Raw genomic sequence first — 14,093 nt, forward strand, 5'->3', positions numbered from 1 at the left:
CTTTTTTCTTCAAAGCTCCCCACCCCCTTTTCAATTCATCAAACATTTACTAAGCATCAACCACATGCAAGGCATTGTGCTCAGCACTGGAGTCTCAAAGATTTAAAAAAATCAAATACAGGCAGATATGTAAATACACGATAATTTCAAGAGGGAGAAAAAACTAGACCAAAGACTATGGAATGCTTCATAGAGGAGGGGGCACCCTGAACTTTAGGCTTGAAAGGAAGACAAGGGTCCTAATTGAAGGAAATGATGAAGAAACACATTTCAGGTGAAGCAGATGGATTATGTCAATACAAATTCTTTAAATACTTCTGCTTGGTTGCCTCTGGAGATTAAGCCTCCCTTAGAGGGGGGCTAGTCTCTCTGTAAAACCTTATAACTTATGATTGCATATAACCAAGTTGGGCTACATCTCTCTCTTTTAACATGGAGGGTGTGCTTTGACTCCAGCAAGTATAGGCAGTAATATACTTGGTGAGAGAAAAATTGGAGTGGAGCTGAGAAGGGGCTGGGGCAAAACCAGGGGTAGCTGGTAGATGGACCTGTCATGAGTTGCCAGGCACACTCTAAGTATTCAAAACCTAACATGTTTTGAATGAGTTCTGGTGGGATTCCCTTCATTTCTTGAGCAATCAACCAGCCAAGCATTTTTAAGAATCTAAGTCCAAGGTATTATTCTAGTCACAGAGGATGCATAGACAAAACTGAGATAGTCTCTGCCCTTAAGAAATTTATGTTTAAATAACACACCCACTTATATAGGCATATACAAAATAAATGCATGTATATATTTTGGATGGGAAAGAGAGTGAAGAGAGTAAGATCTGGGGGAGGGGAATCAGGGAAAGTTTCATATAGAAGATGACAATTGACCTAGGCTTTGAAGGAAACTGGGGATTTTAAGAAGTAAAAGGGCAAAAGGAATGCATTCTAGGCGTGGGGGACAGTCTGAACAAAGGCTCAGAGATGAGAGACAGGCTGTCATGTTTGAGGAATAGCAACAAGGCCAGTTTAACTGAACTATAGAGAAGCATGAAGGGGAGTAATGAGCAACAAAGATAGAAAGGTAAGTTGGATGTAGATTGTAAAGGGCTTCAAATACCAAATAGAACACCTACTCTGTGTACCTCAGGGTGTCAAGCACTGGTCTGAATGTGCAATAGAGAACGTTTCTGCCAATGTATTTATGGATTTTACTAACAGTGTGGATAGATCTTTTAAATGGTTTGTACAGAATCACTACAATTGGAATACCTCTCCCACTTCCCCACTAATTTCATTTAAACAGAAATAAATACTCCCCATCTTTCAAGGCACAGATCAATTATCACTTTCTTTAAGTCTTTCCTAACCAGGTATGACTCTACCTTTTCTGAACCCGTGGAGAACATTTATTCAGACACAAACTATTTGGGACAGCTGTCTTCATTTTTCTTCAAGGTTCTCTTTCAATTTCTCTGAAGATACTTCCTGTATTCTAACATCTAGATGCTTATATCTGTGATCTCATTGCTTGTTTGCATTAGAATTTCTAGTTCCCTTTACTGGTCACCTGTACTTTATGCATCTGTGTAAAAACTTCTGTGGCCATAGATTTGTGGATTGCTTCCTTCAATTTACATCTGGTTGATACCTGGGCATCCTAACTGCTATTCTTTCTCTACTATGGCTACTTAAAAAAATCTAGCTTTGTAAATACCATTTTATTTCTCTCTCTCTTATTTAAAGCTCTTTTGTTTATATTGACAAGACTCCAAGCAAATGAAATTTTATGGTCTCTTTTAGATATGTTCCATCTTTGGCCAAAAAAAGACCATCATTTCAATATTTTAAGATGTAGTCTAGAGATCCAAATTCTATTCTCAGACACAACCTTTGTAATCAGTTGTTCATTTCCCAAATCTGCCTTTTTCTTCTTTGCCTTCAGTAGGTAGTGGTGATGAAAACACCACCTGTGCCCTAAAGTTATAGGGTCATAATTTTAGAGCTAGGAGGGTCCTTGGGGTTCACTAATCTAATCCCATTCACTTTAGAGAGAAGAAAACTGAATTCAGAGAGATTGTAACACACCTAATGTTGCACATTTGTTGGTAGAAGCTAGTCTTCTACCCAGGTCCTTCGATGTTTCCCTCAGCTGTACCTTTCTGCTTCCTAGGATCTGGGGGAGGGGAATCAGGGAAAGTTTCATATAGAAGATGACAATTGACCTGGGCTTTGAAGGAAACTGGGGATTTTAAGAAGTAAAAGGGCAGAAGGAAAGCATTCCAGGCATGGGGGCAGTCTGAACAAAGGCTCAGAGATGAAAGACAGAATATCATGTTTGAGGAACAGCAAGAAGGCCAGTTTAACTGAACTATAGGGAAGCATGAAGGGGAGTAATGAGCAACAAAGATAGAAAGGTAAGTTGGACGTGGGTTGTGAAGGGTTCAAATACCAAATAGAACACCTACTCTATGTACCTCAGGGTGTTCTGCTTCCTAGTTTCTTGTCTCAGGAATCATCATTCTTAGCAATGCTTTCTAGATTCCTTCAGGCAGTATTAGTGTTCTCATGTATCACTAAAAGTCATCAGATTTGATGACTATTTCATCAAGGCTACATGCTCTAGGAAGTTAGTTGACTCTTCTACTGTTAATAACAGATTGATGGCCAAGATGGAAGATTAGAAGCAACTCAGTTGAACTTTCTCAATATTCTCCTCCAAACAATTTTAAGATAATGCCTCAGATCAAGTTTTGGAGTGGCAGAGTCAACAAAAGGTTGGCAAAAGATATTTTTTCGCTTAGGAAAGCTTAAGATTGGTAGGAGAAATTTATAATACCAAGGAGGAAGCCTGTCTTGTGTCCTAACAGCCTGGTAAAAGAAGCACAAAAATACTGAGGAAAATAACACCTCAAAATATTGGCCTAATGGTAAAACAGGTACAAAATTTTATAGAAGAAAAGAACTCCTTATAAAATAGAATAGGCCTAGGGGCAGCTAGATGGTGCAGTGGATAGAGCACCAGCCCTGAAGTCAGGAGGACCTGAGTTCAAATCCAGCCTCAGACCAAACACTTGACACTTACTAGCTGTGTGACCCTGGGCAAGTCACTTAACCCCAATTGCCTAAAAGCAAAATAAATAAATAAATAAATAGAATAAAATAAAGTAGAATAGGCCAAATGGAAAAGGAGGTACAAAATCTCACTAAAATAAATAATTCCTTAAAAATTAGAATTGAGCAAGTGGAAGCTAATGACTCCATGAGAAATCAAGAAACAATAAAACAAAATCAAAAGAATAAAAAAAATAGAGGAAAATGTGAAATATCTCATCAGAAAAACAACTGACCTGGAAAATAGATCAAGGAGAGATAATTTAAGAATTATTAGACTACTAGAAAGTCATAAAGGAAAGAGCCTAGACATAATATTTCAAGAAATTATCAAGGAAAAGTACCCTGATATCTTAGATCCAGAGAGTAAAATAAAGATGGAAATAATCCACTGATTACCTACTGAAAGAGATCCCAAAATGAAAATGAAAAATATTGTAGCCAAATTCCAGAGCTCCCAGGTGAGAGAGAAAATATTTCAAGCAGCTAGGAAGAAACAATTCAAACATTGTGGGGCCAGAGGCAAGATCACATGAGATTTAGTGGTTTCATGTTAAAAGAGCAGATGGCTTGAAATATAATATTCCAGAAGGAAAAGGAGCTAGGATTACAACCAAGAATAACATACCCCCCCAAAAAAATTGATTGTAATCCTTCAGGGGAAAAATGAATATTTAATGAAGTAGAGGTCTTTTAAGAATTTCTGATGAAAAGACCAGAGCTGAATAGAAAATTTGGTATTCAAACACAAAACCAAAGAGACACACAAAAACATAAACATGAAAGAGTAATCATAAGGGTCTCAGTTAAGTTAAACTGTTTAAATTCCTATATGGGAAGGTGATACATGTAACTCCTAAGAACCTGATTAGGGCAGTTAAAAGGAGACTACATAAACAGAGGGAATGGATTTCACTTGATTATGTTGGATGCTATCCAAAAGGAATGAAAGAGTGAGAAAGAGGGATGCACTGGGAAAATGGAGAAAGGAGAAGTAGAATGGGGAAATTTTTCTCATAAGAGGCATACAAGGAACAGATTTTATAGTGGACAGGAAAATGGGGGTGGTTGGGCAATGCTTGAACCTCACTTCAGAATTTGTTTGCAGAGGGAAGTATATATGTATATGCATATACACATACTCTGTTGTATATAAAAATGTAAATTACTCAATAGGCGAATTGGAGGGAAAAGGGATAAGAGAAAGGGAGGGGGATGATAAAAGTGAGGACAGATTAAGGGAGACAGCAGTTAGAAGCAAAATAGACTTTTAAGGAGGGATAGAATAAAAAGAGAGAGAAGAAGAAACAGAAGAAAGTGAGATGGAAGGAAATATATAGTAATCATAATTGTGAATATGAATGGGAGGAGCTCACCCATAAAATGGAAGCAGATAGCAGGATAGATTAGAAGCCAGAATCTAACAATATGCAGTTTACAAGAGATACACTTGAAATAGAAACACACAGAGTTAAAATAAAGGGCTGGAACAGAATCCAATATGCTTCAACTGAACTAAAAATATGCAGGGGTAGCAATCATGATCTCAGGCAAAGCAAAAGCAAAAGCAGGCATAATTACAAGGGATAATCATGGAAACTACATTTTGCTAAAAGGTGCCATAAACAATGAAGTAATATAAAAATTTTTAACATTGAGTTTCTCTGAGAAACTACTCATTTCTCAAATATATACTGAGTATACCACAGAGTCAAATTTATAAAAAATAAGAGCCATTCCCCAATTAATAAAATGGCCAAAGGATATAAGCAGGCAGTTTTCAGAAGAAGAAATCAAAGGTATCTATAGTTATATGAAAACATGCTCTAAATCACTACTGATTAGAGAAAAGTAAGTTAAAACAACCATAAAGCACCACTTTACACCTAACAGAAATGACAAATTCTGAAAGGGATGAGGGAAAAATAGGCACATTAATGAACTGTTGGAGTAGTGAACTGGCCCAACCATTGTGGAGAGCAATTTGGAATTGTGACCAAAGGGCTAAAAACTGGGCAGATCCTTTGGCCAAGCAATACTGCTAGTAGGTCTCTATCCCAAGGAGATGAAAGAAAAAGGAAAAAGAACCTATACATACAAAAATATTTATAGCAGCACTTTTTGTGGCGGAAAAGAATTAGACATCAAGGGATGCTTATCAATTGGGGAAAGGCTGTGCAAGTTGTGGCATATGGTTGTGTTGGAGTACTATTTTGCTGTGGGAAATGATTGGAAGGGGTTCAGAAAAAACATGGGAAGACATATGAACTGGTACAAAACAAAGTGAGGACTAGGTCATTGTGCATAGTGACAGCAATGTTATAAGAATGATCAATGGTGAAAGACTTGGCTACTCTGATCAATATAATGATCCAAGACAATTCCAAAGATCTCATGATGAAAAAGAAGTGCTGTACACCTCTAAGAGAGAGAACTCTGAATGTAAATTGAAGTATACTTTTCTAACTTTTTTCTTGCTTTTAAAAAAAATTATGGCTAATGTGAAATATATTTGCATGATTTTACATGCATAATTGATATATTATGTGCCTTCTCAGTGGGTGGGGGAGGGGTGGAAAAGAAGAAGGGGGAAAATTTGGAAATCAAAATTTAAAAAGACAAGAATGTAAAAAGTAATAAATTGAAAAATGTTTTTTTTAAATAGCAGGTTGAGAAACAGCTGCCTTAGTTCCCCTCACTACTAATACTTGTTTATTTTTTTCTCTGACTCTTATTTGGTCTATAAATCTACCCTGTTTACTTATCTTCTTTGTTAATGCCAGTATGGTATAGTGTATAGAGTGTTGAACTTGAAGTTGAGAAGACCAAAAGCAAAAGTCTTTTGGATGAGTTTAAGAGGAAATAGGTACCCTGGGAAGCTGACCTTGAGGCATAGGTTCTAAGATCCAAAGCTGGTTCTTTTATGGGCAAATCTCCTAAGATCCATGAATAACATGAATAGGGACATACTACAAGATGCTCCATCAATGTTTTCTTAACAAAGAATTTAGAAAGAGACCAAAATGGATAGGTGGACTGGAAAGTAATTATGCCTGAAATGATGTTACTTAGGAATATTTAGAACTCCAAAGTTGGGACTCTGGGGCTCTGCTGCATGTGACTTTGATCTTATTCAGAGGAACTAAACTATTTTAGGGATTCCCTGGACCCCAAGGTAGTAGATTTCTAGACAATCCATTTTTGCCAGCCACGAATTCCATTCTATCTCTTGACCACTTTAATGGAGGTTCTGGGATGTGATCAAACATTCAAAACCCGACTATATTAAATCCCCTCTCTTTTATAGATGAGAACATTGAGGCACAGAAAGTTTGAGTGACTTGTCTGTGGTCACATTGTAAGTAAGTGTCAGGTCTTGGGACTTTCCTTATAATCATTTCCCAAGATCTAACATAAAAGTTATTTTTAAAATCTATCAATCTAAAAGTCTGTCTTGAAAGGGAAGGATGAACATATTGATAAGCCTAAACCCCACTCCTCATGCTGGACCAATGCTTGTCAAGGAAAGACTGAAGAGTTTGACTAAAGAGGGAACCTGGTGTGGGAGGTACAAAAAGTTACATGAGGCAGGGCATAAACAAGGTAGCCAAGAAGTAGAAATGGAGGCATCACTGAGAACGTGACCTCAGACCAAATCCGGATGGGGACTAGAGGAGTAGTAAGCACAAAGCACTTACCCAGTTGTGCAATATTGTACCGTGAAAAGTTCCCTCCTGATCTAGGATGGGCTTAAGCCCTGAAGCATGAAATGTGAATACCTTTTGCTCAGCATCCATTAAATAAATGTTATTCTTCTCCCTGGCAGAAAAACACAAATTCCTCTGCTTGGAGCCACAGAGTAGCAGAAGGAACACAATCGGCAATATCCCCCTTTACGATAATGACTCTCACCTTCCAAGGAAATGAGCTTGGAGGGAAGGAGCTTCACTGAGTGCCCAATGACAAGTCCACCGGGCTCGCTGCCGTTAAATATCTGGCACGAAGGAAAGGCAGGACCACTAGCATAAGATCTCTAGCACCGAGTTTATGAACTTTGGAGTGGGTAAGGCACCTTGGAGTTGATGTCATGCAGACCAGAGAATGGGCTTTCCAAGTCCCCTATGACACTCACCTCTTCACTACTAAGCAGACATTTTCTTCAATTATAGTCCAAAATGCAGGCTGAAAAGTACTCTCGGCTACTGACAATTTGCGTGGAAAAGCGATGCTTCAGGAATAATACCTTGCCCAGGACAAAGAGAACAGAGTAAACAAAGCGTTATTTTGTATTGCAAATAAATGGCTTTGTTAAATACTGAAGAAATCCCCTTGGTGCTGACAGACCGCAGCTCTGATAAAAATGCATTTGCAATACTCTTAGTGTCAAGAAATCACATCTTACTGTGCCAAAGGGGTTAAGAGCATCTCCCCAACTGGAGGGTAAACTCATTAAAATCTTCTTTTCTGGGAAGAGGAGGCCCCATTTGCCACCTCTCCTTCCCTTGTTTTCTCTCTCGCCAATTTACGGGACAACTAGGGAGACGATCAAAGTAGTATAATCCGCATTTGTATTAAAAATAATAAGCTTGGTAAGGATGGAAGAATCAACGGTAAACAGCATAAGAAAACATGGCAGAGGCACACGTTCATTTAATAGAACATACTTGACCCGCAGGTAACGCATTAAAATGCTGTTTTGGCAGACTGAATTGATAGCAGATTTGCCGAAAGGAAATCCGCTTCGGAAAGAAGACAAATACAACCCTAATCCCTTTCTCCTGCCACATGCTGTAGATGAATGAAACCCAGGAGGGAAATTCTTATTACAGCAAATAGGTGCGAGTCCAGAGGAAAAATTAAGTCAAGTTGACAATTTACAAATTTCCTTTCAAGCATGAAAGGGGGCTGGAAACCCAGGGTTATTTTTTTTTTTTAATCCCAAGCCTGGTGTTTGGTGTCTGTTAATATCGCTGCTAGAGAATAAGGGGCATAGGGAAAGTTCTCATTACCAACCTAGGCTTCATCTCCCTGAAATGAAGCCAGAATGAAATAACTTTTGTCAGACAAGCAATATTAGAAAATCTAATATTGGGGAGAGACATTTTTCCTGCCTCCCGGTGGGTATTGAATGGCTGGCAGCGTAGGTTTAGTTATGGCGTTACTGATGTGAACTAAGGAGGGGAAAAAAAATTCAGTTCCTCTTGTCATTTCCCTTACAGGGCTGTCAGGGCTGTGCAGTAGATTGGACAGGGTTTATCTTTTTTCTGGGGGAGGCTTCTAAGGTTCCCCCAAAATGTCTCCTACCTTTTTCATTAACTGCTTCTGATATGCTAAGTCAGCTTGGTTTAAGAGTAGGAGTACATTATCTGAGTCAACCGGAAATTCAGTAAGTCCTGGGGCCTGATCTCACCCTCTGTGCAGAACTGTTACTGGAGAAAGAGAGCAAAGAGGAATATGGAAATAGGTGAGAGAGACATAGTAAAGAAGTGTTTCTCAGAGATAAGGATGAAACTTGGAGTACAGGAAATAGGAATGGGTGCTCTTTTCAGATTAACTTTGGTTAATGGAAGGAGGAAAAGTGGTACAATGATTTGAGCACTGGATGAAGGTTGAGGAGAACTGGGTCCTCAATGAACTCTGCCACAAGCTAGCCTTGAGGTTTTGGTCAAGTGACTAACTTTCTGTACCTCAGTTTCCTCATCTGTAAAATTCAGTTTTAGGTTTCTTCTAATTCTGATATTCCACAAATATTGTCCTCAAATCAGATCTTCAAAAAGGAGAATGTAGCAACAATTCATGTTTGTGGAAATAGGTGTCCATCTTTCTGGGGAGGAGAAGCCTGGAATAGGTGAGGCCTCCAACACTTACCACCTGTGTAATTGTGAGCAAATCCCATAACCTTCCCTCCCTGAGCTTTAGTTTCTTCATCTGCAAAATGGGTAGAATAATACTGAAAGTGTCTGCCTTACAAAACTGTTGTGAGGCTCAAATGTATATTTATAATAATAAATGTAAAGCTCTGCAAACCTTCAGTTATGATGTAAATGTCTATGATGATGATGATGATTATAGGAGCTGGTGAAATATTTTTATAGCCTTGTGATTCTAGGCTTTTCCAAGCTCACAAACTTCCTCTTCTTTTGAAAAGACTGATGGGTCTGTACTATCTACTAAAATAGATGTTTCTTTTATAAAGTGGAATTCAGAGATGGGGTGGATCCACTTCACAGCTGTAAAGACACAATTATGAAGTTAGCAAAGGCAACGTTTTCCTTCTCTGTCCTCCCAGCACCTTTTTTTCATCCTCTTATCCTCTTACTGCACTTGCCTCAGTCTCCCTACCAACCTGCCCTAGAAGCACTGCCTTTGCATATTACCTGTATTCAATTGCCAAAGACCTCAATTCACTCTCAATTAGAGGTTAGAATTAAAGAAAAGATAGGTGACTTCTGACTCAGGTATTAACTGTTATAGCTCAAGTTGTTACTCTTCTCAAAGCTGTTTGTGTTTAATAAAATGCTTTTGAGGACCAAAATTCTTGAAGACCCAAAGCAATATGTTTTTAATGACAGAACTTCAGACCTGAGACTTGGGAAAATATTTTTGGAAAGGGAAGATTTTTACAATGTCCCTCAGATCATATCATATTAGCTGCTACCTATTTGTCTGTTCATAGAATCTTAGTATTGTAAGGGAGTTTAGAGATAATTTAGTCCAACTCCCTCATTTTATGAATGAAGAAATGGGGGGAGGAGAGCAAAGAAGTAATTGTCCAAGTCACCTGGGAGTCAATAAATGAGATTAAACTGGAACCTATGTCTTCTTACTCTCACCTGAACTATTTTCTAAAAATATTCCTTCATTAAAGCTTCAACTTCTTAAAAAGAATCATATGCTTTAATTTGTACAGTGCTTCTTTCTTTTCTTTTGTTGAACATCCTTTTCTTTGGGGATGGGGGAAACAAATGTCCAGTTTCCCCTCTGTCTTTCATAGCAAGAAGGCTTCCCAACAGTTTCAGCTGATCATATTTTCATGCACAAACAAGGACTCTTACACACTGACTGCTAACTGTGGGCTGGGATAGAGACTCATCTCCCATCAACAAGGTGATGACAAATTCTACCCAAATGGTCCAAGAATGATGTGAGATTGGAATAGACAAAGCCCATGCAGTCTCATCCATGGAGTCATAAGACATAGGCCAGAAAACATGATCAACAGCAGTACTTACTGGGAATGAATCATTTCCATGGAGAGCTCAGAAACTGCTTTCTGTCACTTTCACAAGGGAAGAGATGAGGCATGACATGATATTTGACTTCCCAAGTTGGCCAAAGGGGTACTATAGTCACATTGGTTTAATGGATAAGAAATGAATTTGAAAGAGAACTTTTTATATGAGACAGAATGGTACCTAGATGAAAGAACTATCAAAATGTAAATAGAATACTACTAACACTTTCTTTCAAGATAGAATGTATTGTAATTATATGTCTTTGAAAAGTAGCCTAATATAGTAGAGAGAGTCCTAGATTGGAAAACAGGAAAAAATGAGTTATAGTTGTTGATATGCCACTAACTGGCTGACCTTAGTCAAGTCAGTTCATTAACTAGAGACCTCACTTGAGTCATTTTATCTCTCTGGGTCTTAGTTTTTTTTTACATCTGTAAATTGATGTGATTGAACTAAGTGGCTCCAAAGGGCTCTCTCTTTAACAATCTGTGCTTCTATTTTATGTGATTAATATTTTCTGCATTAAACCTTCTATTAGAGATTATCTATACATGATATATTGTAAAGTGATAAGAAAATGGCCACAATTACGTCATTAACCTCTAGATCAGTGGTGTCAAACTGAAATAGAAGGAGGCCACTATATGGAATATAAGAATCCTTGCAGCTGTGTATTGACTTAGAAAACCACAAATTAACATTATCTATGTCCTATTATATTTGTATTTACTTTGTTAGATATTTCCCAGTTACATTTTAATCTGGTTTGGTTGCTCCTGGGAGTATTGTGGCCATGTTTGATGTGCTCTAGGTGATCCATAGTTAGGACCAGAGTGAAAAGGAGCCCTCAAAAATGTCTTGGCCTCGATTGTCTTTAGAATCATGCCACTATTAACTTCTCAGAGTATGGATGTTTTACAAAGTGACCTGGGATCCTCCAGTGGAAAAGTCATTAGGAGTGCTGAAGCAAATGCCTGTTTTTTCAGCTGAGAGAACAGTTGTCTACCTTGAGATTTCATCTCATGGACAAGAATCACATTGTTTTGGAGTTGCTTCTGACTTTAGAGTGTGTCAAGTATTTAAGGTGACCTAAGCGGAGGTTAAAGTCACCATTCCCAGTCCATTAGTGCCACATAAAAGATATATGTGATTTTCTGAGTGTTATTTTAATCAGTTTTTCTATGGGCTATGACAAGTCCTTCCTCCTATTATTTCATACCAGGACATACACAGAAAGAGAGTAAGAGAGAGAGAGAGAGAGAGACAGACTGTGAGTGGTGAGGGAGGGAAAAAGCACATTGAATCAACAAGACCAAGAATGTGCTTCATGAAAGCTGAATGAACCTGTCAGGAACTTATCATAATGTCTTATTACTTCAAAAGCCTTTGCTTTTCTTGAGGTTTTAGGATATGTCCTTCTTCTTAATTTAAGAAGACTTATTGAACTTTAAAAACCATGCAAGCAAGTTCTAGTACTGAAGTTTAGAGCCCCCATCAACTCAAATGTCAGAAAAGTCTCCTTTAACTCTTTGCAGCTTGCAAAATAAAAAGGCTCCCCCCTAGTTCAGTGAGTTCTACTTTTATCCCAAACTGATTATGTAACCTTGAGCAAGTCACTTAGCTATTATGTGGCTCATTTTCCTCATCTGCAAAATCCCTTTTTAATGTGTCCTTTCCTGATACCTACAAATATGACTGTCTCCCCATCCTTAAAAAAATTTTTCACTTGTCCCAACTACTCCAATTAGCTGTCATCCTATAAATCTTCCCTCCCTAGCTAAACTTTCTGAGAGAGCAATCTACAATCAGCACCTCCATTTCCTCTCTTCTTGCTCTCTTCTAAACCTGCTGCATTCTGACTTCCCAATCTGATCACTTTGCTGAAATTGTTCTTCCCAAATTTATCATTGATCTCTTAATCACCTAAACCAATGGAATTTTCTCAGTCCTCATACTCCTTGACCTTTCTTAAGCTTCTGTTACCTTATCATCTGGATACTTTTTTCTCTCTAGCTTTCCCTGACACCTCTCTCTTCTGCATCTTCTACTTGTTTCCAGTCTACTTTGTGCCTGGCACATAGTAAGTGCTTAATAATACATACTTGTTGATGTATCACAAAATGAGGAAAATACTACGTGCTCTATCTCAGCCAGGTATTGTAAGGATCAAAGGAAATAAGCAATCAGCATGGATTTATTAAGTGCCTACTATGTTCTAGGCAGTGAAACAATGCACATTAAAAACTTTGTAATATATGAAAATAACTGGTGTTATTATGATTTTAAAAATGAAGTATTTCTTGGACATTATTTCAACCTATGGAAAGAGCAAAAAGAAGATTTTTGATCTTTCTAATGTAGATTATAGCCACATTAACAAACAACAAGCTTAATGACCTTCAACAATTTGGTACCTCCTGTAAACTTAAAAAGGTTTACCTTTAATTCAGATTGTTTTCAGGTGTCATATTTCTAAAGCCTTTGAGGTCTCAGAGAATGTTCTGTAACTATTCAGAAATAGGCCGCCGTGGCATGAAGGTGATTTTAGTTTCCCCAAGGTTTTGTAGGCAGAACTCAAGCTCTGGCAAGCATACCAAGTGGTAGATGTTTCAGTTGGGGTGGGGTGGGGTGGGGTGGGGTGGGTGGTGACAACCTATGTTTCTCATCTAAGAATTCATGGCTCTTCTGACATCCTGCAGAAGTCCTTGTTGTATCAGTGGACACGAAATTAAGAAGACTAAGCTTGTCTTTGATGTTTCCTCATCTCTCCTCTGATTCCTTTCTCTCCTAATTTGCCTGGCATACCCATGATGGCTGGTCTTGGGTCTCAGGGAAGAAAACATTCAAGACCCATTCCTATTATAGCACCATAGGTGTAGAGCTATAAGAGAGCTGAAAGGTCATCTAGTCCAGTAGTTATTAACCGTGTGTGTGTGTATGTGTGTGTGTGTGTGTGTGTGTCTGTGTGTGTGTGTCTGTGTGTGTGTGTGTGTGTGTGTGTGATGGACCCCTTTGATAGTCTGATAAAGCCAAGGAATCCATCTCAGAATAATGTTTTTAAATGCAAAAAAAAATACATAGAATTACAAGGGAACAAATTATATTGAAATACAGTCATCAAAATACTAAAAGAAAAAAACAAGATCAGGGACCCTAGGTCAAGAGCCCCCAATCTAGTCTAAAATGAAGGAATTACTTACAGTCACACAAGTAGTAATTTGCACAATCAGGCTTTAACCTAGGTTCTCTTGATCTAAATCTGAGGCTCTTTCCACTAAACCATATTGCCTTTAAATTACTGTTTTTAAATTAATTTTAAATTAATTTTCTAGGATGCAGGATGGTTGAATCACAGAGGTGTCAAATTCATGGCCCTCAATACCTGAGTGGGGGAACCAGATTAAATTATAAATGGAAAATATTTAACAAAATAAATAAAGCTACAGTACAGCACCTATAATGTTAATTATTGTTTCCTAACTTGGCACACATCTTGGACAAGTCATTTCAATTCTCTGGGCTTCAGATTCCTTCCTGTGATATATGGAGGATGAAGTAACTGACTTCTAAGGCCCCTTCCCCATCTACAAATCAATTTTTGCCTTTCTTTCCTTCCCAGTTATGAAGCTTCCCTGTTTCTATCTTAGATCTACTTTGAAATCACATTCTCTGCAAAAAGATAATGCCATTAAATTAGAAGCAATGATTTTTTTCTAAATCAAATAGTGGTTGTCTTAATAATAGTACTTTCATTCC

The sequence above is a fragment of the Phascolarctos cinereus genome, unplaced genomic scaffold, assembly GCF_003287225.1.
Source record: "Phascolarctos cinereus isolate Bilbo 61053 unplaced genomic scaffold, phaCin_HiC Scaffold_4;HRSCAF=312, whole genome shotgun sequence".
NCBI lineage: Eukaryota > Metazoa > Chordata > Mammalia > Diprotodontia > Phascolarctidae > Phascolarctos > Phascolarctos cinereus.